Below are 27822 nucleotides of genomic sequence, written 5' to 3'. Positions count from 1 at the left end.
TTTATTTAAAATAAATGAAAATAATTTATTATTTTAGAATAATAAAGTTTACACACCACTGGATGACACACAACATGCTAACCGATGCGACCAGCAGACTGCCACCAGCTCTGAGGTTGTGCAGATCACTTTGTTTAGCCATGTCCTGTCCAGAAATTGTATCAAGACCTTAGAATGGAAGATTAGGTTACACTTACAGAGTGACTCTGCTGGTCTGATTGACTCTGTGGCTCAAGAGCAGAAGCTACCTTTGGGATGGAACCCCAAATCTGGGGAGGAATCACTTCACTTTCTGGCTACAGCTACCTGTGCTTTAGCCCAAGCACCCTGCCAAAGACTTTGTTACCTGCATAAAATAGCACGTGGGTGTCCAACAAGCTGGTATGAAGGGATGGAAGAAAGAGATTTTGTGTTAAGAGCCAAGAGCTTCAAAGAAAGAGAGAAGCTGCGAATACCACTTATAGGTGTACTGCACTAGGAGGCCCCAGAGATGTGATTCAATTCAGTTCTGGTTTACATTATTAAAAACATGCTTTCCACCAGAGAGGGAACTTGTGAGGAACAGGTTATGGAAGTGGTACTATTTGTTTTCAGTGTCCAAATGGGATGTGTTAGGGTTTCTGTTCCTCGTCACCCGGCATGCCAAACAAGCAGCAGCTATCCCTGTAACTCCCAGCATGATTGTGTGAGTGCCTTTTTAAAGGCCTGGCTTCCTCCAGAGCAAGGATCAGCCAGGTGCCTGGGTCTGACCCATGAACAATAGAAAGGGACAAAGGAAAGTGAGCTGCTTTCTTGCTCTTTATTTTGTTTGTGGGGAGTCTGCTCAAGGGAAATAAAGTCTATTTGTGACTTAATTCTCTTCTCCTGTAAGCTATTTGTGTAAATTCTTGTTGGATATGGATGTAAGCTTGTGCAATGCCTTCAGCCTGTGCATCATAGCACTGATGCTTACTGCAGCTCGTTCTGAACCAGTGACTTTGCTGGCATGTATTTCTTTTGGTTATATTTGTAACTGAAAAATGCTCCATTGAAACCTTAAATTGTGTAAGCAAAAGCACATCAGTGTCATAATCCTAAATTCATTTTAGGGGCAAATCCAATAAGGGCTACTGGTTTCATTACTGCTGGTAGCTAGTGCCTGCTACCCTTTCAAGCAGAGCCTGCAGGAGGCATCAGTTTATTCCTGAACTGGAGAGATTTTTAACCTGCACTAAGTGCTTGGGAACTGCTGGACTTGGTACTGAATCAGCTACAAGATGTTTGTGTATAGTGTCCTGTTTTCCTGAAGGAATGAGGAAGGTGGCCTTCAGCAGAAAATAATGAACCGTAGAGAACATGTGTACTAACAGGGATGTTGGCTCAGGCTTTACTATGGCTCTGAATTAGACAGTCACTCGGTGAAGCACTGCAAGAGATTAGTGAGGTGGCACCTAAACCCGGGGATGACTAGTGCCTTAGAGCAGGATGCCTGTTAATGCCGATAAGTCATTATGGCAGGATTCTTCCTCCAAGCTCCACATAGGGCTTGTGCTGTAATTTATCTCTAGCAGAGGGACAGCTAGACTGTGCTTAACAGAAGGTAGAGATTGCCCTGAAGGACTTATGCAAACTACTTGTACTTCAAAGTAACAACGCTGCAGGGACAAAGCTAAAGGAGCTCAGAGAGACAACCATGGAGTTAGTCACACCTTTGATGTGCCCTTATCTTATCAGGATATGCAGATATAAGGCCCCTGTAGAGGCTGGCTAAGTGGCAAGTCGTTGATTGTGTAAAGACTGAGTCGATGGGCCTTGGTTCCTTAAAGTGAGCAAGTCCCGGAGGACTTTCATCCTAAAGCAGCTTGCAGAGTTCAAACAGCCTGCCCAGCATTAATGCTCCAACCAAAGAGTCTGGAAATACCTCGTCTAGCTTAAGACATTTCCCGGGAAGAGTGACGACATGCATCCATCTGAAGCTACTTTCTGAGCAGGTGACTCTGAGCACAGGGATGGACATTGTGTGTTTTATTGCCACAGAAACATAGCCATCTGTCAGAAGTATAATTTTTGGCAGCCTGATACGGGATATCACTTGCCCTCAAACCTCCTACTTGAGCGAAAAAGAATGACTGAGTACGGCACTTGTGAGAAGAGAACGTCCTGGTTATCTATATTCTTTCAAATCAGCTCAGTTTTTCAAGTGCCCTCCAAAGACAGCCCAAGTGACTCTTGAAACAATTGTGTGATCAACTCTTTAGTGTACAGGGCTTTCTCTAGCTGCCTTGACCTTTGACAGCTGAGCTGGCTCAGCAGCTATCAGTTCTCTAGGCATTGTGCTCTTGACTAATCACTAAGTCCAAGAGTCAAGAGCAGAGGGAAAGGCTTGACACTTGCTGCAGTGCAAGGTGCAGAATCACTTCCTCAGAGCTTCTAATTTTAAGGTTTCTAATTTCTGTCAGTGCAGGCTATCAAAGAGCTTCAATAGTTTACTTTTCTCCTGTTTAGTTCTAAGAGAAAAGGTTTTTCCCTTCTAGTTTCCTGAAGCAGTGAGCCCAGGATGTAGTGGCATGGCATGGCACTCGAGCAGTTAATTGCCTTGTTTTCCAATCTGCATGGGAAAAGGAGTGTTCCTCTAACATTATTGCTCTGTGCAATAGGCTGCTGTCTTTCCTGACTCTGCATCCGGCAGTAACTTCCTCCTTTCAGATAAAATGAAGTTTATCTATAGAATTCTTAGTAACTGGAAGCACAAGCAAGAGGGGCAGTCATGAGATCTGCTAGCATGAGCTAGCTGCACGCAACTGAAGCCGAGCATGCCTTCCCTCACCAGTGCCCACAAGCACAATTTCCTCTTCTAAAGGGGAGATTGACATCTGGGTCACCCAGCTCTGAGTTCTTGCACACAAGTTTGTCATGCAAAAGAAGTTTTAAAAAACATGTTAATTACAATGCAGTGGAAGTGTTAACACTGTTGTCTCAGGTTTGGTTTGTATACTGATGGTGGGGTTAATAATGGAAGAACTTTGGGATCATGTTCTGCTTATTACATTTGCATTTTGTGATGTGCTTTATAGTCCTTAAATTGCACTGCTTTAAACACTTACTGTTTGGTCAGGAGTCCCAAGGTCAGGGTTCTGGAGGACGGTACAAGTTCAGCTCTAAATTATGATCCGAAGGACTCCCCTGTACATTTGTGGCTATTTGGAGGTTAAGAACATTAGCTTTTAATTACAGAAGGGGAAAAAATGGAAATTTGGAGTTGATTTTCTAGTAGTGGCATGGACTGCCTAAATCCTCAGAACTCTGGATCTGCCTTTGGTGACCCAGAGGGGTGGAACCAGTTGCCAATCCTGTGCTCTTAGGTCTTCACCCCTCCACCCCCCACCCTTTCCCAACCCTCCCCCACCGAAAGAAATTATTGTCTCTAGGGATGTTCTGTGTTCTCAGTTTTTTCCCAATAATTTTTTTTCACTGCAATTACAGGGCCCAAGCCCCATGGTGGGCAATGGGAAGAGATAATGCGGCTTAGTGCACTTTGGGTCACAGTTGTGGTTTACCTGGATTAACTCTGTCCTTGCTGCAGTCATATTCTCTACAAATGCTAATGGAACTGATGGTTGAATTCACAGTACTCAAAGGAGAACACATTATGGTTCATCGGAAAGGTGCCCAAGATGGGGAAGAGGTTCTGAAACTGCCTTCCTGACAGAACAGTGAAGCTAACAAACAAGCATGTTAGGATGGACCTTATCTGATATGGTGTCTTTAGGAACAAGACTGTAGGTGCCAGTGACTCAGGAATTTCAGTTTGGTTTTGTATTCCCGGGACTATTGTGTTCTCTTTGCAGATCTGTAACAGAACTTATCTCACTTAACACCAGTCTGATTCTGCCATTTCTTCTATGTGAACACTATCAGCTCCTTAAGACTTGTGTTTCTTCTGCTGTGGTAGAGCCTTAACATCCTTCTAAAGCAGTAAATTGTCTTACAAAAGGTAATGAATTTACTTGATGGAAAGATAGTATAAATCAAACAGTGGCATTTTGGTATTGCTTTCCTATGTCTGTCTAACAGAAAAGGAGTGGCTTTGTTCTGATGGTAGAGCACCCTCATACTCATTTTCTGAGCCTGGTGTTAAAGAGTTATACATGACATTTGGTGTTGTACAGTGGATGCTCAGTACCTGCTACACTAGGTGCTATGCAAGGCAAATGAGTAATTAGGTAGGAAATAGCTGAGAGGTTCCTATGACTATGCTCCCACACTATCAAATCACCATTGCTCTCTAGTGTCTGACAAGCTGAGAGCACTTGAGTGGGGACTATGAAAGGATCTCTCTCTTCTCTTGCTCCTAATAGTAACAACAAAGGTGCAGGACCTTAACGTCTTTGAGACAGCTGTCAAGCGTGAGTTCACTTTTGAAGCCATACTTCCTAAGGATTTTACCTCTGCTGGCACTCGAGGTGGGGACTTTGGTTAAGTCAGTGTCAATTCAAAGTGGGAAGAAAGCCAAGGGGCAGCTTGTACTTGCTCTTTTTGTGCCTGGGAAAGCTGGATTTGTAAGTAAGTTACTGCAGAAGGAGGGTGAGGAGGTAAGAAATAAAAATGGCTCTAACCAGCAGGAACTGGATCTTTCCTAGCTGGACAGCTACAATTTATCAAGCAGAAACAATGTGTAACTGTTTGCCTTGTGAGTAAACATGACTGGAACAAAGCCTGGCCTGTATGTGTGTGTGTGTGTGTGCTTGTGAACGTCCTTGCACTTACTTTACTGGCTGTCCACGTGCTGGTCAGTGTGTGGTTAGTATCTTTAATCAGAGTCAAAAGAAGGGGGATGGGCAGGCAGCAACAGACAAACATAACCCTTCCTGTGCATGGAGACCTGCAGTTTGTCTGTGCTAGGCCTATGGTAAGCCTTTGGTGTGCCCAAAAGATTCCTGTATGTAGTTCCACAGGTTAGTAAAAGCAGAGTTGGCAAGTAAGTTCAGATGAAGTAGAACAATTATCTCATGGAGCAATGTAAATAAAGCAGCTATTCCAGTGTGGCTTATAAATGTGGCTAATTTGGTTCCTAACATGGTCATTAGGACTGCAAGGTGAGAGAGGGTGCGATTAGCAGCTTGGTGCTGCCAGTGCACCTTTATTCTGTGAGCACTGCAGCACTGTTCAGGTACCTACTATACCACCTACCAGGCTGGGGAGTTACTTTGCTGTCTGAGTAGTCTGAAATTCCCCTTTGATTTTGTACTAGCCTTACAGCTAGTAAGGCACAGAGCTGGGGTTACTGATAGAGTATCTGCTCCTCTGCTTCATTGGTCTTGGCTCACAACACAGTTACTCTGTTCTGATTGTGAAAGTGGTAAATTGAGGTTGATGCCTTATTTTCCAATGTCATTCTCAATTGTGAAGCCTGGAAACTGTAACAACATGCAAGTTGTTTATCACTGCTCCTAGGGATGGGAGGGAAGAATGAGAGGAATGTGTCCCATGGTGCCACAGTGAATTGGAAACAGAAGAGTGAAGTTCTGGTGAAATTAAATAAATTAGTCTAATTAGCCTGTCCACTTAATTAAAGTTATTTTAGTTATTTTGTCCTGGTTACATGACATGAGAGGTGAAAGAGCTGATATGTGTCTAGGAGCATCTGGAAAACTGTGACATTATTGAGGGAAAAGCAGTGGTCAGGGAGTTAAGGACAGGGAACAGGAATGCTCAAGTGAAAAAAAGAAGCATTGGGAATGATGGAGTTTGGATACTCAGTTTATTTTAGTTGCAGACAGTGAAGGATTTCTAATCCAGGGAAAGATGACTTGAGGTTTCCTTCTGGATGCAGCACTGAGAATGACATGTAAAGGAACTGCCCTCTCCAGGGGTGCAGGGACAGGCTGTGTGATTAAGTCCCTGCAAACAGAGCATTCAAATCCTTGCTCATTTTCTGTTGGCTTTCCAAGATTCCCGAGGAAGCTGAAGCACTGCATTCTCCAGTTATACCTTAGCTACTCTGTTCTCTTAGAGCCTTTTGGTGCTGAGGTCTCTGCTACAACGGCAGTCTGCTCCTCAGTTGCCACTTTTCAGTTTGCTGTGACCATGGAAGATGATGCCAAATGGCAGCATAAACTGATCCCTGGCTAACAGTACTTGGCAAACCAACCCTGGAACTGATTAGGCTTTAACTTCACTTATCTGCTTAACAGCCCAGCTCTCTGAAGTAAGAGATTGGCACTAGTACCAGCAGGCTCGGGAAGGTGACACTGTATTGGCTTATACTGAGTCTATATCCAAAAGGTTTCCTTTAGGGGTATAATGAAAGCACTTGAAGAAGCTGAAGAATGAATGGCTTATTTTCTGATGTGCATGGGACTAAGCTTGCCAATATCCAAAGGCAAGTGAAGTTTCTGAAGCCCTATATGATGAAAGAAAAGCCTGAGAGCATTTAAATAGCCACAAGTACACTTTAATGCTGTAAAGTGATCCCAGCACAAATAAGGCTGACATACCTTGTGTGCACCAGCCTCAAGCCCAAGCTTAGTATCTTAGACCTTGGGTGATGCAGCCACAGTGCTCACGCAGCAAGTGATTAGTCTGTGATCCATCTGACATAGGTCCTTCACACTGTACTTCACTAATTCCCCCATAGGTCAGCCCCATTCTTTAAGGCACTCACATCCCTTTTCCAGCCTGTGTGTTGCAGGTCTGGAGTTGTGCAGCTTGGGGATTTTGTTCGGCTGATCACTGTAAAAAAGTAAAAAGCTTTTGAAAACCTCCAAATCAAAAGAGGCCATTGTGTCAGAACTGAGATGGGGCATTGCCAGGCTCCTGTCATTGAGGGGATCAAGAGCAGGACAGGGTAGGAGGGGGACATGGAGAGAGAGCACAATGGCAGTTACTGGTGAGTCCTAATGAGGAGCAAGACTGTCTCCTGGCAACGTGTGGCAATCGGTGGATGGAGCAAAAGGAGCCTGAATGAGATGCCAGGGTCCATTTCAAGAGGTCTGGAGAAATTTGCTATTCTCTTATTGCAGACCTGCCTAGTTTATTATTAACACTTCCTTGTGATGCAATCCTTGCTGCTACGGCAGTGTGGACAACAAGTGTATGTAGGGCACAGATCTGCCTGCAGAGGAGTTGGGCAGCGCTTTTGCTTGGCCCTCTTCTGGACCCATTTCTTGGCTGTGACATTTGGTTGCCATGCCAACTTTTCAGCATTAAATCATAATCTAAGCACAGCAGGAGGCCCAAAGCCTTCTAAGATCTAGTTCCTGTTCTCTCCCCGCTGACCGTATAACTGGCTGTGTGAGCTGGATTGGCTGGACACTTTGATGTCAGCAACAATGCAGATGAAATGACAGTTCCCTTTGGAAACAGGTACAAAAGTTAATGGGAGTTATGCCTAGGAGATTCCTGGCTTCCCAGCTTTGCCACCTGTCTGAAATTAAGCCCTCTCTGTCAGGCAGCTCAAAGCCTGCTCGGGTGGTGGTGAGCTAGGAAAGGCTTCCATTTCCCAGGTTCACTTCCCTCATTAATGCCTGCTTAGTATTAAGCTACTGCATAGATCCCCTCACAATTAAGACTATTTCTGGGCTACTAAAGACATGCTTCAGATTGTCAAGATTAAAGGTCTTGAAACAAGAAACACTACATTGGAAATGATGTCTATTAGATCATTAAAATGTTAAATATGTTGAATGCACAGTTCATGTTCATTTTCCTTCCATAACGGGTTGACAAAGAGGCACACAGTTAGTAATGCTGAAATGCTCAAAATGAAGAACCTGCTCTGGAAATGACAGAACTGAAAAGGTGATGCTTACCTTCAGGGCTGAGAAATCAGATGAGTACTAGAGGGGAAAACTCCCTGAATTTTTATTAATATTGTTTGATAGATGTCTTCAATAACTACATTCTGAAAGGTTGATACTGGCAGTACATGAATGTGAGCCCCTGGAAGAGGCTGCTTGGAATTTTGTCATAGCTTTTGGCATAGAAGAGTCAGGTCTTGGCAATGCCTGACTCTTCAGGACAAGGTTGCCTACTTGACTTTGTTAATTACTCTTCAGCTGTTGTGCAACATAATATGGTGCTGAAAATACAATGAGAAATCAGAAGAAATACCTGTAACACAGCATGGAGTAACCATGGTCTGGACTGGTGTGCATACACTGGAGATCAGTTTATCTGCACTCTTCTTCATTTTTATGGTGCCCAGGATATGGTCTGAGCAGTCCCTAAAGCCAGAGAACAGTCTGGATTACTGAACCCTGGTTTCATAGAATCAGAATGGTTACGGTTGGAAAGGACTTTAAGATCATTCAGTTCCAACCCCCTGCCATGGTCAGGGACACCTCACAGGACACAACCTGCTCCAGTGCCTCACAACCCTCTCAAGTGCCTCAATACCCTTTGCTTCAGGGGACCATTTACAGGGAATGTGCTAGGGAAATACATATTAACCAATTGTGACTCTGGAGAGCTCCCAGTCCAAAGCAGCACAACGGAAATGTTCAATCAGTTTCAGTGTGTGGATCTCCTCACTTGCAGACCAGTGTCACATCTCCTAGTCATCACTACTTCTCTGAGTCATGGTTTCCATGTGCTTTAAACAGCAGGGCTGCAATAAAGAGGTAGAGACCGTGGAGAGGGAGGTGCGGGAGTTTTCTTAGTGAGTAAAAAGAAATGTCACCAAGCAAAAATTCCATCAGAGTTAAAAAGGAAGTGAGAAGGAGATTGCCTTTATGCAGCAGCTCTGTTCTGTTTTGCAGAGATGTTGGCATGATTACAGAAGTGTAAGGAGGATCAAAGAGGCAGTCTAGCAGATGACAGCAGCTCTTGCCAAATCCTACTTCTTTATAGCCTTTGTTTCAGGGAACTCTGACAGCAGTGCTAAAGGTCTTTACTTATCAGGTGGTAGGTTAAAGGAAAATTTGTCTTGCAGGCTTCACACTGTAAATGAAGTGCTCTCTTTGCCTGTGGAATGTGGTGTCTGCCTTAAAGTTATACACTTTTATACACCTGATTATAGGGACAACTTAGATAAATTTTCCTGCAGGATTAGGACTCCTAGACATGGGACCTTCTGGAGAAACAGAGTGATGGACAAGAAGCTGCAGGAGGCAGAACTCTCCTGTGGGAGTGTACCTTTTGAATGATTTGTCATTGGTAATCCATCACTAAAGCTAGCTTCAAGATAAACTCCCAAATCTTGTGGGGGCAGAACCAGACAGAACTGGCACATGCTTTAGCTAGAAGAAGTTATCATCCTTGGCGTGTAAATCAAGGTGTGAACAGAAATGCCATGTTGAAAAGGAATCATGGCTAACGTAGATGTCAGCTACTGTCTTGGTGGACGGAGGAGATGACTGCAACTGGTTTGCCACCCATCTTGAAATGGGCGGGAAGGCTTCTATCAAACAGGCCCCGGGAGTCAGCAGCAGGCCTATGCCTTGCGTCACTCTGAGGTGGTCCATTCCCCATGGGAAAGAGGTTTTTCTTGATGCAGCATCATCTGTTATGCAATAATTGATCTACGTGGAGATCGGATGATTTTTGTTTTGTTAGCCTGAGGAAGGACTGTCTCTAGCTGGGTGCAAAGTGCTTCCTATACGTTAAGCTCCAGAAGGCTCTTTTGGAAAACAGCTGGTGAAAATATGCACCTATTTTGTTCCCATGTGCTTCCCACTGTCTTTGTAGCAGCTGTCCCTAAGGCTGTGAGCCAGCCCCACAGCCCCACTGCAGAATGCTGGAGAGGGGCAACTACCAGAGCAGGAGCAGAAACACTGAAAACCACCGACTGAGCCTCAGTGATAATCACTTAGCAAAGAGGAAGCTGTCGTTGGGCAAGGGGGGGGGTGGTGGTGGTGATGAGATAGTTAAATCCTCCAGGAAGAATCACTGGGAGAAAGGACTGCCTGAGAATGTGGAATTACCTAAAACTAATAGGCTTTCTCTTGAGCTAGGGGAAAGGATGAGGAAGGGAAAGGTTGGGTAAATGAGGACGGTGGGGCTGGTCAAGGACTGTATTCTAAAAACACACTTGCGCTCTTATTTTCACTTGCAGAAAAAAGGAGGAATTGAAGCTGCTCACCATTCTCAGTGCTTCCTCTGGACTACAAGCTAAGTCTCAAAGGGATCTCACAAGCTCATCTTGTTTCTTCACCCACCCTAGAGGAGGATTAACTACACCTGTTTGTCTCACCTTTTATGAAAACCTCCCTTCGATGGAAACATCACTATCTCCCCAGGCAATTCATTCAATACTAATTACCCCTGCAGCTATAAAATTTGTCCATGCTGTTTAACCTATATTTCATTTGGTATAATTTAGGTATATCTTTGTCTGCCCTGATTGAAGGGATCATGGCTGCACAGACTGTTCTCTTCCATTTGCTGTTTTTGTAACTAATAGGCTATGTATTGACTCTTTCCTGGGCTATGTACTTTTCTGTGCTAAGCCAGTCCTTACACTTAATATTTAGTTATAGGCATGTGGTCTCCAGACTTCTGATGGCTCTGACTGACATCCTCTGGAGTTGATCCTGTCTGTCCACCCATTGTTTTAAAGCACAGTTGCTACTTGGACATAGAGCTCCTGTGGAATAGACAGGAAGGGTTACTTCATACTTCTGGCATCCTCTAGTCTTGTTTAACACAGCCCTTAGCGCCTGCCCCTTGTCAGAACCACAGATACAGCTGACTCAGGTCCCGTCTGTGATCTGCCATAACCACTTAAGTCTTTTCTGCAGACTGATGGAGTGACTGGTCCCTTACCTTGCTCCAGGGCAGTGAATACTTCACTCTTGTCTGTACCTAGCTGCACTCTTCTGCTTCAAGTCACACTTAAACCTCATTCTATTCTTCCTGGCTCAGTGTCAGGTTTTAAAGGCTTGATGTCTTTTTTCACTAAAAGTATCACCCAGATTTTCTGTGGAAATATTTAACAGCACTGGGTAGGAAAACACCCCTCTGGAAAAAAACAAACCAAAACAAAAACAAAAACATTTTTCTAGCTGGACAGTAGATTATCAATAACTAGTTTTCTAGCAGCAGTTTTTGCATTCCCACTAAAATGTTTCCCCATGTACTGTTTCATTTGCTCGTTTAGAACATGAGACAGCCAGAGCCCGGGTTGGAAGGGAAATGCTGCCCTGTCCTCACATATCTGTAACCTCTTTATGGAGTTCCCAGGATATGATTCATGGCAGCTGCTGCTCTCCAGGCAGGGCTGTGCTGACTGACCCTCAGGACTTTAACCTGTCAGGATTTTCCTGAGGTGCAAGAACAGGAAAACAGTTGTTTGGGGAGCTGTGGCTGCCTCAACTCTTCATAGCCCAGCTAAACCTGATGGCAATTTTTGGGAGGCTACGGAAAAGCACTTCTTGGGCCACAGGACACATACCCTAACAACTAATCGGAAATGCTGTTGTGCGATCAAAGTGAGAGGTGTTCTTTAAAGATGGATATGCTATTATGCAGTGTACCAGGCCAGCCTGCTCTTCCTTCCCTAGAGATGTGAGTTAATACATGTTCTGGCACTTTTTGCTGTACTGTGATACTGGTATTATTATTTCTCCTAAGCTTAAAACAAAACCACTGTGTGACTGCCCAAAGTAAATGAGAAGACGTTACTTTGCAGTTGGTTCTGAGACCGGTTTTTTGTGGTTGCTGAGTAATGGGTTCAGCATTTCACAGAATCCTTGGAGCTTTTCTGAGCCAGTGTCTCAGGCTCCTCTGGAAGCCAGTTTCTCTCTCCCAGGAGTCTGTTAGTGAGGAGAAGACCTTATGTGCCTGGCAAAGTGGAGCCCTGCACCAGTCTGCTTTGTCACTGGAGTGGCTCTGGGTAAGAAAAGGGAACATGTTGCTGCCATAAGAAACCCACTGCTTTGTACAGATCATTTATCACAGAGAGCAGTTTAACTAAGGCAAGAGCCTGTCTATTTAGGGTGGCTGTGTGGGGAAGGAGTTAGGCTTTTTACCCTCTACCCATGCCCATGGAGCAGTAAGAAGGAGTATGCTTGTTATAACTTGTGTAGTAAGAATGATATTAACACCTGCATTTACACACTGATGGGTACTCATCTGGGATTCACCCCTCCTCTGGGGCTTCCAAAGGCTTTATAGAATCAAAGAATCATAGAATGGTTTGGGTTGGAAAGGACCTTAAGATCATCCAGTTCCAACTCCCTGCCATGGGCAGGGAAACCTCACATTAGACCATGTTGCCTAAGGCTCCGTCCAACCCGGGCTTGAACACTGCCAGGGATGGAGCATTCACCATTTTTTTGGGCAACCTGTTTCAGTGCCTCACCACCCTCACAGCAAAGAACTTCTTCCTTATCCTCGTAGGCATCACATATGTATACTTCATCTTTATTTCAGGAACACCTTTTCTATGCTCTTTCAAGGAATCAGTGCTAGGATTTCCAGAAGATTTTGCCCTAGCTGTGTTTATCAAGCTAAGGGAATATAACACCAGAACTTTGCCTGCTTCACAGGACTAGGAACCCTTGTTAAGCCTGGCAACAAATGTACAGTAGGTTGGCTGTTGTATCAATAAAGATGACTGTGAGAGATGTGTGATGCAAACAATGCTAAATCTGGATGTACATTAAAAAAGTATCACCACTGAGACCTGGCTCTGCTGAGGGGGACGACTTTGACCTCCCTCTGTAACAGACTGGGGAGGAAACACCTGCTCAGGAGCTCTGGAGCTCAGAGGTAGGCTATATCCTCCCTTTTACTTTCTCTCCTCTATTTAGTGTGTGTTGTTGTCCAGTCAAATGAATTCTAAGATAAAGCCATAAAGGAAGGAAGACACCTATGAGTGAGTTCCTGTCCTTCTGCACCCCACACAGTCCTTGTTCTGCTTGCTTTTGTTACTTTCCAACTCCACTGAGTTGGAAACCTGCCCAGAATTAGGGTTCTGGTTTGGAAATTGCTTTAGGATCTTCTAAAGTACAAAAAGTGAAATCCAGATAAAACAGGTATTTCTGTATCCTGAGCTGCATCAAAAGGTGAATGACCAGCAGGTGGAAGGAGGTGATCCTGCCCCTCTACTCTGCTCTCATGAGACCCCACTCTGAGCACTGTGTGCAGTTCTGGTGTCCTCAACATAAGAAGAACATGGAGCTATTGGAACAAGTCCAGAGGAGGGCCACAAGGGTGATCAGGGGCTGGAGCACCTCCTGTATGAAGATGGGTTGGGAAAATGGGGGCTGTTCAGCTTGGAGAAGAGAAGCTGTGTGGAGACCTCACAGCAGCCTTCCAGTATCTGAAGGGGGCCTACAAAGATGCCAGGCAGGGACTCTTCATTAGGGACTGTAGCAATAGGACAACAGGTGGTCGGTTTAAACTGAAACAGGGAAGTTCAGGTTAGATCTAAGGAAGAAGTTCTTTACTGTGAGGGTGGTGAGGCACTGGAATGGGTTGCCCAAATAAGTGGTGAATGTTCCATTCCTAGCAGTGCCCAAGGCCAGGTTGGACAGAGCCTTGGGCAACATGCTCTAACATGAGGCATCCCTTCCTATGGCAGGGGGCTGGAACTGGATGATCCTAAGATCCTTTCCAACCCAACCCATTCTATGATTATATTATTCTATGATTTCTACAGCAATACTTGTTACTTCTAGTCCCGTAAGAAAGTGATTTGTCTTTTCTTTATGGGACACTCTTGGCACTTTCTCCCTGTAAGACTTATGATGGTTGCACACACCTTAGGTAACTGAGTAAGGAGGCTACAAGCTGATTTCCATGCCCAAGATAAAAGGTATCTGCCTCCCAGGGAACAGTCCTTTAATTGCAAGGCAATCAGCTATGTTATCTACCGTGGCTGACACTACCTTCTCTTTTCGGCAGAAAATGAGGTCATGCAGCTTTTTCTGGAGGATTTTGTGTTTTGCAGAAGAAAAAATACCCTTTGTTATGCCAGTTAAAGAATGTGAAGCTACTGAGAGGAGTGGCAGACTGGTGTTATTGACTCTATCACTGTAAACCACAAATCTCATGTGAGCTGTGTTCCCTGTTCCCTGTTTGAGTAGCAGCTCTGGAAATCTTTTAATTAAGTTAGAGTTTGCTGGGGCATTTTAAATATGCTTCTTTCATGATGATGAAAAAAAAATTGAAAACATGAAGCCTACAAGCACAAAATCCAGCAAGCAGAGAAATATTCCTGCTTGAAAAAAAGAGAAACCATAATTTGGGTTGAAATTGGGACTCCCTGGCTTAACAATTACTTGCATACACAGTCTACATGCGTAAAGTACATTTGAGTCACTGATGTGAGGACGTGTGCATCTCAGAATGAGAGGAATAGACTATTGGTGTAATGCTAAGTCCTCTCATAGGATTTGCCATCTGCCCTCGAATCAGTCCCTCAGTGTGCAGTCCGGCCAAGAGAACACACCTCACTCTATATTCAAGGGTTATGGCCTTGAGAACAGTCAGAGACCTGAAAAAAATCTTTTTTGCCAAGAGTAACTTCTAGTATGTAGCAGTGAGGATGTAGAAATCTGCACTTTGAAGCAGAGAGATGGCAAGTTAAGATAGTCAGTAGCATCAGGGCTTTTGATGTAGAGTAAAAGATTTCTTGATTTTATTTCTCTTTAAATGAAAAGAGGTAGCTCCTGAAGTATCTACAGAGCCTTTGCTTAAGAAGTCACAAGGGTACCCTGGCTTTAACCATGCAGAAAATGTTGTCCATCCCTTAGGAGCACTTGAGCACCCTAAATTACTTTGCTGAGGCTGGGCTCAGACCTGAGTTCCTGCTCTGTGACAATGTTCCTCTCTCTCCCACAGTTGCTTCCAGAGAAGAGATTTTGATGCCATTTCCAAGCTGACAGGCAGCTGGGGTGGCCAAAGAATATCTCTGTCAAAACAAGCCTAAGACCCTACCATGTTAATTTTCTCATTCATAGTGAAAGTTGTGCTTTATTAAATAGTTTCTCAAAAAGCCTATTTTTAGTCAGGCACCAATGTTAGCAGATCTTAAAATGCAGTCCTAGTCCTAAAAGAGACTGCCTAAAAAAGAAAAGGGGAGGAGGGATTCAAAGTGTTGAGCAGTTACCTGTGTGTCTCCCTCAAGCAAACCCCAGTATTGACAAGCAGAAAGTTTTCCTTTGTTTTTCTGTCAGTTTTGGAATGTGGAAGCTGACATTTCAGCTAGGCTTTCTCACACATATCCTGAGAGAAAAAAGCCCACAAAACCTTTCTGAATTCATTAGCATCTCGCACAGGTGAGATGACAGTGGAATAAAATGCTGCAAGCTGTGAATAGCAGTACCACAACCTATTTATTCCTTGTCAATGTGAGATGAAAAAAGCTCACTCCTGTTACTATAAACTCTTCAGTTCCAAGAGGAGCAGGGAAGTAGGAGACTCTCCTTTTGGTAGTCAGCTGCTCTAGATGCTCACTTAGGAAATGATTTTGTATGGAAGCAGGTGTCAGACTGAAGCTGAAGTCCATGGCCTAAATAGTTTTTTGAAGAGTTATGCACATTACAACAGGACATGAACAGCTGATGTGCTTCTGACTGGGACTGAACACTTTTGCCTCCCACATGTTGTAGTTCTCAAGAGTTATTTCTGATAAAGGAGTTGTTCTAACTTAAAACTTGCTTCCAAAACAGTACCCCATCTGCAAACTGCTTGAAGATATGAATCTGATTGTCTACTCTGGAGCTGATGTAAGATAAAATTTCTCCAAATAAATGGTGTCAGTTGCATTTTAATTCTCTTATTTTCACCAATGTGGGCTTGATGACTGATGGAATTGACATTTATTAAGTGTTTATGTAGATGTTTCTTTCTGACAGATCACTAGAAAAAGCCTCCAAGGAAATGAATCTGGCCCTACTCCTTTCAATGTCTTCAGGCTAAGGCAGGAAACAAGTATTTTTCCTCCTGTGAAAAGTTATAAAACAATTGGGAATCCTTGCAGGGGATCAAACACTGGAACAAGAGCATTCTTTACAAAGGAGAATTTAATTGCATGTCATCAGTCCGTCTTTGCAGCGCTGCTCTGGCCGACCTTTGGTTTATCTTCTGTCCAAACGCAATACGATGTATCCTGCTTGGCTGCGCATTTACATTTGCACACGTTCTATAGCAATTAGCTACTTCCCTCTTTTTTTCTCCCTTTCTCCTTCCTTTCCTTCCAGTGTTAAGTTTCCCAAGTTGTCTGCTTCCTGTCCAAAACTCAGGGAATAAACTGTTGTAAAGCACTCTAACAGAAACAGGTACCTGAAACTACTGTGGGTCTGCTGCCTTCCCAATGCTACAGCTCTGAGAGCACAAACCTTCCAAAGTAGCTGATCAGATGGAGCACTGCTATTTTTCAACTGTTTTCACTGTGTGTCAAGTCTTGACAGCAAGCCAGTCTGAACTGGCAGCAGAGCTCTGGAATAAGCCATGGGGAAAGCAGCAAAACACAGTCATTTATCTTTGAAACAAAAGCACTGAAGATGGAATGTCTGATTCTATTCTCATTTAGACTGGTGAGAAGCAGACACAACTCCCCTGAAACCCAGAACAGAAGTGCAGGAGGAAAAAAGTGAGCTCCTTCACAGTTTGCACAGCCAGCAGAAGTGAAACAGCAATTTTGTATGATACAGAAAAATCTGCCACTTCACTGGGTGGGAGGGGGAATATGAAAACCGAAAACTTAATGTCCCTTAGAAAAAAATTTTAGATTGATTTGTTGGGTTTTTTTGCTTTGTTTTGTTTTGTTTCATTTTGTTTTGTTTTGTGTTTAAGGTGTATGCCCCCTACACTGCTGGTGTAATTCTATGATCAGTGGGAGCTTCTCTGAATTGCTGATGGTGACACTGACAGGGTTTGGTTAAGGCTGTTCAATTCTCCTGGTATCAGGACTTCTTGTCTTAAAAAGCATCAGACTTCAATAATTTGCAGAATGCTGTGTATACTGCTTATGAATGAGTTTGGATGGGGTTTTCGCCCCTTCTATCATAACAGCAATCCAGAGTAACTACTGTCTTGGGTATGTTTTGGTGTGAGATTAGAGCTGGAGCATGACACTTTCCTGTGTTCAGAAGGGTGCTGTTTTGAGATAATCTGATTGCCAGGACACACAAAGAGGAAGTGAGAAAATGCTGAGGAAGTAAAACGAGCTGTTGAATGACACAGATCTCATCAGATCTTAAAGGGAAACTCCAAGGTTTCGGAAGAGCTGTTTTGAGCAGCTGATGACTGAGAATAACACCTCTGATGCACAAGTCTGCTAATACAGGCCAGTACAGGGATGGATTTTGCACTTATTCAACTCCTCCTGAAGTCAGTAAATGGCACCTGAGAGATACAGATCACTGTCATTTGGATAGAGGCAGTCAGTGTCTGTGAAAGAAAGGGATGTTTTCCAGTGCCATCCAGTGAATTAGCAGCAGAAACCAGGTAACTGTAGTCTTGTGTCTCAGTAACCTGAGTACGGCATCTGCTGCTTACAGCTTTGTGATCTGAGTCTGAGCACATGATGTTGTGTGGTTTGCAATATTAGTCTGTTTCAGCTTTTGTGGTCACCTTATTATGTAAGAAATTGAGCTTTTCTCCATGTGTATATATGTACATGTGTGTGTTTATATACACACAAAAGGAAACTGAGTACGGGAGGAAAAGAAGAATCCCAAAGCCAATCAAGACAAATTAAAGCATAACCAAATCTTTAGTTCAAATATGCCAGGTGTGTTAGGTTAACTATATCGAATATTAGTGAACAGTCTTAAAGCAATTCTTGACTTTTGGGAGGCTTTAGTGTAATTTTTCTGGCTAGAGTTAAGGAATACGGTGATAGAACTCTGGTGGCAATGCTGTATGTCATATTTAAAAAGAGAATACTATAAAAATCTTTCTTCTTTTTGTGTCTTGTAGGAAACTGAGCCATGTTTTTAGTGTGTTCCTAAGTCTTATGACCTATGCTAAAGCCTGTGCTGTATAACCCTTTCATCATTTTCAGCGTGGTTGCTTTGTCAAGTAGATGGGAACAGATATGTCAAAAAGACCAACCACTAACAGGCTTTCTTTTTCTCATCTCCAGCATGGAGAAATTGGTGAGTTTTTTTCCTCATCTTACAAAAATGCAGTTACACCAATTATGAAATGGGCACTGTGCTAAGTGTTGGACAAAGAAATGCAGAGGTTTTGCCTGAAAAAAAAGAAAATCAACCAAGAAAAGTCCCAAACCACTGCAGGGTGGGCACAGGTGAAACCAGGGGCACTTAAACACAAATTAAGCCAGAAAGGGAGCAGCAACATATATATGTTATATCCTAGTAAAGATTTCTTTACCTCTGCAATTAGGTGGAAGATGGCTTGACTGAGAAAAGGCTGTGCTTCAGGGAAGAAAAGTGGTGTAAGCTGAAGGGAGGCAAGTAGGATGAAAAAGGCAGAGTAGAAGACAGATGGGGATTCTGTTGTGCATCATGACCAGGATACTTCCATTAGGGATGAGAGAAATAGTTCAGCTGAAAAAAACATTTCAAAGATGTTTTTTTTTCTTTCACAGCATGTCCAGTATAATTTGAAAGAAAATTTTGTTTTGTCAACCAAATCAGGAGCTGTGTGGTTCCCTGGGGTAAAACCCCTGGTGCTACTAAAGAAAAGAGGAGTTTTGCTTTGTCTCATCTTTGTGGCAGGCATGGGCATAAGCCTATTCTTAGGTGTAGGCTCTTGGATTAGGTTTGGCTGTCAGCTATGTTCAGCATATTTTGGAAATGCCTGCTTGACCCTGCAGGCTGAGCTGGGAAATCAGAGCTTGCTACTCTCTGTTTATACTCTGTGCCTTGCAGGTCTGAGAGTGGACAATACACATGATGAGAATTAAAAAAGGAAGAAGAAAATAGATCACATGCTTTAGACCTTTCAGACCAAGCAGTTGCATCTGAGTACTCACCGAAGTGAATACATTTCTACTGGTTTTGGCTTCTGGGGAGGGGATGTCTTTCTCTGAGGAACTGTCTGTGGCTTTTTGCATTTTTCAGTCTTGAACAAACTTCTATTTACAATACAAAAATAATAACTAAGCTGCACATTTTTCATTCTGACATGTGAAATTTAAAATAATTGTGCTTTGCACAATTAGGCCAAGATGGTAATACCCTTCTGTTGTCTGGGTACATTTTTAGTTCAGGTTAAAAAAATTCCTTTGCACTGTGCTGGGTGGGTTGCAAAGCTGTCTTATGGACTTACCTCTGTTCCCACAACAGTGTCAGTAAAGGCTGACAGTCATTTTGGCCATGTCTAGACAGTGGTGCAAGACATAATGTTGGCATGCGCCATGACAACCTTCCATTTGAAAACAAGGTCAAAGAGTGCTTCTGGCATTGCTGCAGGTAATTATCTGTCTGAGAGTTGACAGTAATCTCAACAGACACAAATTTTTATATGAAGTGTGTTCAATATAAGTATGTAATTTAACCAGCTATTTATTTGTTTTACTTGGTACCCCTTCCAGGGAATAAAGCAAAACCTGTTTTCTTTTACTCTGCAGTGTGACTAGAACATTGCCCAGTATGGCAAGTGAGTGATAGCACAGACAAGAGAAAACAGAGTATGTTTTCTTTAAGAAATATTTGGCATGCAAAACAGAAAGCCCTCTGTTTGAAACTCTGGCAGTTCGACTTACGGCATCTTAAAACGTGAAAACAAGCACATCAGCAACTTCCTGTTGCTGGCAGCAATGTTGAAAGGTAACTAAGAGTATGGAGAGATAATGCAATGCCCATCTGGAAAGCGTGCAACAGCTTCTTCAGAAAAAGCACTTTGCCTTGGAACAAACCAATCCTATTGCTGTCAAAAAGGAGAGAACTATGAGAGCAAATTGTCGTCAGAGATTCTGTTCCCATGGCAAGAGAAGGCATCTCCTCCTCCTAAAAACGCATGACACTTCTTTATTTTTGCAGATTTCATTGTGGGGAGGTAAACTGATGCATAAAATGTTGTTTTTTTTCTCAGTGTAGGCCACCAGATCACAAACTTGTTAGTCTCATGTCACTGCAGGTTGTTTGTGGAAACAGGAAGAGTACCTGGATCTCTTCACTGTTAGTCCCATGCATGGGTCACCACACTAGACACTTCTGTGCCTTAAATTTCCTGTGTACCACAAACTGGGTAAGTATCTAAGTCTTGTCTCTGCAGCTAATATTTTTCCCTGAATAGAAGTCTAGTGACTCTGAGCATAAAAACAGCCTGGAAAGAGCTTGCAAATAACTTTTCTTTTTTTCCAGGACAATCCTGTCAGAGGACTTGTGATCAAGGCAGGAATTGAAAGCAGCACTCCCTGAAGGGACAGAAATGCTGCGATATCTGAAAAATCCTTCCAGAGGCAGTTACCACACTGTAGACATACAGAGCAGCATTCCCTACATTTGACAGGTATTCTGAATTATAGCTGTGCCTAACTAGACTAGGGTAATTTCATTATCAGAATAAAATGTTTGGTTTAAGCATGACTACTGCTTCTTTGGTCCTTCTTGCTGAGACCAAATTGTGAATTACTATCAGGGAAGCAAGAAGTGTCCACGATGAAGTGCTTAGCCTCAGTCAAGATGAGGTCTGTAGTGCTGCTGCAGTTGTCTGTGACAGTTTTCATGCTGATTGGAACCTTGTGGGATAATTTTAATTGGCCTGGGGAGCCACTGGCTGATGGCAAATAAAAAAAGGCAGCATGCTTGACTGACCTCTGTGAACAGATGAAGTCTTTGTAGGATGACTCTTAGCACTGCTGTGGGATCTGATACAGTGGCAAATCATTGTCCAAGTCCTGTGGTTTCAGCTTCTGATGAGCACCTCAATTTGCCTTTGCTGCTGCCATTTGTAGCATGAATCCCCCTGGAGAGAGGAATTACAAGTTGTTAAAGGGGAACTGCAGATTAAGAGCAGAGAAAGAAAAAGGGAGAGTCAAGATGAAGGGGTGGAAGTGGAAGGCAAAGTGCAAAACCTAGGAGAATACTAGGGAAGAAGAGAAACACACAACTGAAGAGAAGGATGACAGAAAAGGCTTGGATCAAATGTTATAACGTTCAAGAAGATACAGCTGAGAAAGAATAATGGAGGAGGAGGGGGAGGGAGTGATACTTGATGTTTTTTTCTCCTTGGAATGCTTCAGTAATGAGTTATCCTAAATATTCTTTTAAGGGAGACAGGAAGGGAACAAGAGGAAGGGGTTTCCTTAAGAAGATGGGACATTCGCTTTGCTGTCCCCTTTATGCACTTCTGATCTCCCATCTCTTCCCCACTCCCCATTATCAATGTCCTAATTATTCCCAAACTGATTGCCCTACACACTGAACGGTTTCCCTCCTCCTTCTTAATGTTACAAGGGATTTTTCCCTGGTAGGCAAAACCATCCTGTCTGCACTTGTAATTGTGTCTGTGTTGTTATGGACAAGGGTCTTTTCATTCCAAGACTCAGTGAGCTATTTTGGCTAAGCACACTGAATGAAGCATTTATTACTTTCCTTCGAATGAAGTTTCCTATTACAGGACACTTCATTTTTAAAAAGCTGAGATTAAATAGCCCAGGAAATGTTGGACCAATATACTACAGAAGTGGTTGCTTGTCATGGTATATAAAATATTCCATGATGCTATCCCGCAAGGGACATTAATATTCTTGCTAAGTCTCAGGTAGTTGAGGTTCAAGAGACATACACATTAAAACATACCACTTAAACTGAAACAAGCATTTTCAGATGAAAAGGCAGCATGGAAGGAATCCAGTTCTGGAAAGGACTTTAGAATCCAGAGAATAGTTTGGTTCATCTCTTTGGGAATAAACAACTTCTACGTTGCCCTTGAAACCAGGTTATTTTGGGAAGTATCTGTTTAGAGAGATTTGTGTAGGTGAAGTAAACTCACTTAATAATTTTGTAATAGCTTCACTGGGACTTGATCTTGTGGTGCAAAACACATGCCTAGAAATACAAGCACTAGAAATTAGCAGGGCAATACAACTTACTGGAAGTTACAGATCAAACAAGTGAAATTTGGTCTTCCATCTTCTCCTGGCTTGCATTAGGACTGGTTGGAGTATTTCATCTGGAGACAGTGAGCCACTTACCAGCTTTGTCCCATTTTATATGTCCTACTGAAGGCTTGCTGCATTTCAGTGCTAGGGGGTCTTCCAGAGGCAACTGTGCCAACTGTGCTTTAGCTGAGCATATGGACACAGACATGAGGGGAAGTAGTTTGAAACCTGCTACTGCTGTCCTATCAACTTTTTTAAAGAAAATGGTGTTACATGAAAAACAACATACTTCAAGAATTTATCTGTGGGCATGTTTGTAACATGGTTGCTCCCTCCCCACCCAATCTGAGCCTAAGGAATCATGTTCAAGCTTGCATCAGCATGCAGAGCATCTCACAAGTACAACTACAGTATTACTTTCCCAGATGGAGTTCACTGACAAGTCAGGCAGAAAGATGTGCCTCCAGAGTCAGAACTGGAAGCAGGATTTGTATGTTAATATCAAATTTGGAAATAACCGGGTAGATACGTTGATGGTGCAAACATAAACTGCTGTATTCTACAGCCTTCTGCTGGTCTATGACACTGCAGATTTAATTAGCTTGATTAGGGATAGGTGAGAAAACCTTGTAAAATCCATGCCAGTGGTGTTTTGAGGTCTACAGTAGCAGTGTGCCCTCACTGGCATGGAAGACACCTGCTGCAGGATTGCTACTCAGGTTTTATCTCTGGCTGTCTTTATACTGTTTTCCCAGGAGGAGGTCAGCTGAGTTTGTTGTGTCAAAACCCAGTATCAACTCTAAAGTAGGACGTAGGCCTCTGGCTCACGTGGCAGCGTGCTTTAGACGGGAGGTGGCTCCTCCATCTGCCTTTATCACTTCCAGAGCTCTCAAATGCCTAGGGACCACTCTTCCCTATCTTCCTGAACACAGGTTTCCTCAAAGTACTGCAAAGCCGGACAAGAAGCAGTGTCGTCCCTCTGAGACAGTACAGCACGAGCACTTACCCCACCTTGTTTCCTTTCTTTATCTCATATTCTGTGCAAGTAACTGGGACTGAATTCTTAGAAGAAATGAGATTAAGCTGTGGAATTATTAGTTCAAGTAACCCTGTAATCTTCTTTACTTTCAGCTGCAGGGCTGCTGTCTCCATACATTCTTATACAGAACTCAAGGAGCTATATGCTTTCCCAGTGTGAGAAACTATGCTCCTTCTTCAGAAAAGCTCACCTAACAAGGGCAAGCTGCAACATGGAAGTTGGAGAGAAGACTAAATAGAGGATGCTGGACAAGTTAACAGCAAACTGGACTCTGAGACTAACTTGAATATGGAAAGGGTAGAGTTCTTACTTGCACGTATAGCATATTCCATTCCCCTTTATTTATTAAAGGAACTCCTCCTATTTGGATGACTTAGAGCTAATATGATATTTGTACAAACCTGAGCATTTTATATTTCCTATATTTGGGGAAAGAGGAGAGAAAGGGCATCTAATTTTTTTAACCTCAATGTTTCTTTTATGGAATCTGATTTTTTTTTTTTTTCCATTTCTCCTCTTGTGAGGAGAAACAGGTTTTGAAGATACTAAGAACCCATAAGTTTGCAAATAGTAGTGAATCCCTGTATGTATAGAGTGTCTGTACAAAATTAATTTCTGCAAATTGAAAGCATGAACTTATATAAACACAAACCTCACAGCAGCATGAAAGACAAATAAAGCCTTACATTTTAAATGGGAAACAAATTAAGAAAATCTTTGCCAACTTTCTCCAGCTCTGCCCAGTTGGTAGGCACTCCAAATTTTCCTTTTGGAGGTGCTTGCTGGGGAATGAAGAAAACACTGCGCTGTGATAAACCAAGACAGCTGTTTAAATTGCTTACTGTAGTATTAAGCTGTTCTTTGTACTTTTGTTTTACTGTTTGTGCCTTTTTCTTCCTGTAGTTGCCTAACATTGATTGGTGTATGAGGATACAAAACAAATGGCTGGAATTATATTTGAACATGGCTTAATTCTCTACTTGAGGAGACAGTGGAAGAAGAGAAGTTAGAGACGTGCTGCCTGGTTTAATCATTGTAAGTGATAGTTACAAGTAGCAATTTCTGACTTAAAATAATGCTGCACATTTGCCTGCCTTATGCAGATTTGAAGCATTCTTTTAACTTCCTATCAATTCAAAGTGGACACTTAGACAAGCTACTGCTGAGCCAAATGATACAATAAAGGTCACTGAGTTTCAGGGCTGAGTTAGATGGCTCTAGCTGAACCTCTCCCAAAATAAATAAAGAGAATTGATCATTACAGATATTTACTCTGAGAATTATGATACTCAACAGTGAAATTCCCACTGGGTCCCCCAGCAGTATTATATTTATATATACACCACCTCGGTGTAATGGTAAATGGTAATGCCAAGTTGAGGCTGCCACCTTAAGCCTGTTCTTTTGTGCATTAGTGTGTCTTTAACAGTGTGACATACTGCTTCTCATTCAGAATATATTGGGCAATTCATTCTACAATTTTAGAGACACTGTGTGTTCTGTACTTCAGAGAACATCAAGCCATTTTTTGTCTCCTTCATCAATGACAGGCAAGCTTATATCCTTTTTTTAATGATGCCGCACATGCATTTTTCCAGAGACAAAGGATGTTTGGGGAAGAACTGTAGAGCACAGCTCAGCAGAAGATTCCTGCTCCCATCAGATGAGGGTATTGTGGTGGTTTATCAGGCTGGTACTCTGTAGCATGTTTTTTACCTTCTCATAGGTTTTAGCTGTAGGATGCTACTATAAAGACTATTTGCTGCTAACTCTGTGTTAGATGCCTAGTTCTCCCTTTTCTGTCCCAGGGTCACAGGGAATGTGGGATGACCATGTGCCATCAGTGTCCTTGGGATGGATAGTGGAGGTTGTCCTCTGGCCCTTGGGGTGGGGAGGGCCCCTGCTGATGCATGAAGGGTCATTCCCCCTTCATGACCATGGTTCTGTCTCCACTGGCACCTTTCAGAATGCCCAGGCTTAGTATTTATGCACTGGAATATTTCAATGCCTGCAGATGTATGTGATCATCAGAGAAGACACACCAGAGGATAAGCTGCACCCCATGAAGGGTTGACGCTGAAGGGTAAACTCACTCTCCTTTTTATGCTAAACGATGCTGATGAACACAAACACCAGTTGGTGCTGTAATAAGAACCTATGATGAACCTTGTGGGAAAACACTTCTTTTTGTGCTTTTGCAGAAAACAGTGCAATCCCTCTGGGCCCTCTGTCATTGGTTAGCAGCATTAATGATTCTGAACAGCAAACCCACATTTATGGGTTCTTTTGTCTCAAAGTTGCGCAACTTACCTCACTTCAGATGAGTCATGATTTCATTTGATAATAGAATGTAACTTGAGACATAATTGCAGAGAAAAGAAGAAAACCTGTGATGCAGCTAACTGTCCCCAGTTGTTCTCATGCAGGTTTTTAGTGTAGGCAGTACTGATTTCTGCCTTAAACATGTACACGTGTTCACCGTGGATATGGAAATATTTAAGCTGACAATTTGTATTATGCTCTCTCCATTCTTAAAAAGCTGAATTTGTATCATTGCACAAATGGCAAGGTAGCTCCTCACATCTTATTCTATTATACAAGAGTTACATAGCACTAAAAGAAAGAATTTATTTTTCCTTCTCTGGTAAAGGAGGCAACTTGCAAACCTCTATCAATACAGTTAACATCCCACTTTACTTATTTATCCTTCATGACTGGGTTCTGCAAGAATAAAGGCCTGGATCCCATTTCTGTAGACTACTCAGAGGTCGTATCATGAAACTGTGACTTTTGCCACACAGTTGTCAACGTGCATCCTAATGTGCTTTTCTGGTAGACACAGGTGCCTTCAGTGGCAAGTCTCTGCTAAGACAAGCTAGACTGTATATTCTTCCATGTATTAAAGCATTTTCTGTATAAAAGCATAGTGCTCACAAATGGAGTCATCTGCTCATCAGCAGCTAAAGTTGACAGAAGCATAGCTAGAAATTTCCATACCTTATCCAAGGAATAAGATATTCACTGCTTACTATAAATGAGAAAAAAGGAATTTTTGCAATGCAATGCACCAAATGTCACATCTGAGTGCCTAGTGTTACTCCTTGTGCAAACAAGTAATTGAAGAAGTGAAGGTAATTGTAACAATATCGATTCCCTTTACTGTTGACTTCCCCTACAAGCCATGTGGTTGCATGTGTTCCATGCAAAAAGACCACTACAGCTGAACCACGTTAGCAGAGAACCACAGTTTCAGCTGAAAAGTTGTTTGTATCTTGGCTCTGGACAGTTGTCCATTTTTATAAAGGAGGTATCAAAGGCACAACACGGAAAATGTGCTCAACCGTCCTTTGCACTTTAGCAACATCTCCCTCATGAGCTAGAACTACTAAATTTTTCACAGCTTCTGACTGCTTAGAGACCAGAGCAGTTTCTCAAGCTGTTTGGTGCACCTAGACCAGCAAGGCAGCATTAACAGGCACTGTAAACATAAGCTTCTTGCAGCCTACATTGCAAGTAAGCCCACCTCTGGTCATGTGCAAGGCTGCCATTGCCTTCTTTTGGGATGCTATCTCATCACAGATATTTAAGCATAGATGCGGCTGTCAGTATGCACTTCTTGGTGACAGAGAAAAGCGGGAAGATACTTGGGAAGGTTCTGCTTTGCTCTGTCACACCCCATGTTTTTTATTTCCAGGTAACTCAGAGTTATTAACTGCAAAGTACCTGGCTTCATAGGGACAGTGGGGCTTGAAAATGCTTTTGGAAATGACACTTAATGAATCAATGAATCCAAACTAAATGGAGCACAACTGTGGCTTTTTTTTTTTTTCTCATTTCTCAAGCAATAGATAATGTAGAAATCTAAGAGAACAGTAACACTATTTCCCTCAATAGAAGAATAGAAGACAAATCCCCCCCAACAGGTTTTGCTTTTAAGTAAATGGGTCATTTTTTGGAAAAATGTTTACTTCTCATTAGTGTTTAACAATTCCAGCACACAGAGTTATGCAGGCAGATAAGCTATTTAGGTAAATTAAAATATTTATACAACAATATTAGAATATATTGTGTATGAAGTCTAATTTAGTAACTGACACTGATTCATCTAGACTTTGAAAGCAAACCACAGCAGATGCTGAAAAGGAGAAAGTAAACAATATATATGGAAATAATGAAGACACTTTTCCCACCACCTGGAATGAAGCACCAAAGTTAATAGTGCTGGTTAGCAACTGAATAATTTACCAAGATGCTTGAGGTAATTATGCCTCTTCTTATTATAAAAATAGATGTCTCCTTTGCATATACCTAAGCTCTTAATCTCTATAACCTTACTGGCAAAGAGTTCTACAGGTTAGCCCAGTATTCTTATACATACATAATATTATTTTTCTGTGTATTTATGTATCTATCTCTGTTGTTGTATATTTATACCTTTTTCCAGACGCAGCTTAAACCATCTGTGTTTGAGTGTAATTGCCTATCTTAGCTTTCGAATACAAATACAGAGTGTGCTAAATAAATATTCTTATATTATCCATTATTGTGTATACCCATACCAGCGTCCTAGACTTATCAACATTGCCCAGTCCAAATTTTACTGACTTTCTTCACACACTCTTTTCCTGGGGTTTCTTACAGTGATGCTGACAGGTATCAGCTGTGGACATAGCTGCCTTTGATTTGGATGTGGCACTTTGCTGATTTAGTTTCTAGACATGAGAGTTTGATACAGGGCAGGATAGCAACAACTAAACAGCAATGCCATGCTACTCTCTGGGTATACCCACTGCTCACAGGGGAAAGCGGAAATGACCTCTTTGATCACAGATGAAGC

General features: G+C 42.5%; 4 long non-coding RNA genes across 4 annotated transcripts; 2 read left to right on the top strand and 2 right to left on the bottom strand.

Moving 5' to 3' along the window:
• LOC130610208 (uncharacterized) lies at positions 1–8204 on the bottom strand. The gene is made up of 3 exons (XR_008974993.1): positions 8092–8204; positions 3726–3829; positions 1–745 (listed from the first exon to the last, which is right to left on the bottom strand). It is a non-coding gene; the product is annotated as an uncharacterized LOC130610208 (long non-coding RNA).
• LOC130610207 (uncharacterized) lies at positions 699–10424 on the top strand. Its single transcript, XR_008974992.1, has 3 exons — positions 699–779; positions 4338–4442; positions 10034–10424. It is a non-coding gene; the product is annotated as an uncharacterized LOC130610207 (long non-coding RNA).
• LOC130610211 (uncharacterized) lies at positions 10402–20879 on the bottom strand. The gene is made up of 2 exons (XR_008974995.1): positions 20658–20879; positions 10402–10564 (listed from the first exon to the last, which is right to left on the bottom strand). It is a non-coding gene; the product is annotated as an uncharacterized LOC130610211 (long non-coding RNA).
• LOC130610209 (uncharacterized) lies at positions 20002–25297 on the top strand. Its single transcript, XR_008974994.1, has 4 exons — positions 20002–20088; positions 23078–23282; positions 23889–24024; positions 25187–25297. It is a non-coding gene; the product is annotated as an uncharacterized LOC130610209 (long non-coding RNA).
• The last annotated feature ends 2525 nt before the right edge of the window (positions 25298–27822 follow it).

Source organism: Pezoporus wallicus, unplaced genomic scaffold (assembly GCF_028554395.1).
Source record: "Pezoporus wallicus isolate ANWC-B61680 ecotype Strahan unplaced genomic scaffold, APGP_CSIRO_Pwel_v1 contig_5696, whole genome shotgun sequence".
Classification (NCBI taxonomy): Eukaryota; Metazoa; Chordata; class Aves; order Psittaciformes; family Psittacidae; genus Pezoporus; species Pezoporus wallicus.
The sequence above is the reverse complement of the archived record's forward strand: the minus strand, read 5'-3'. Positions and strand labels throughout refer to the sequence as shown.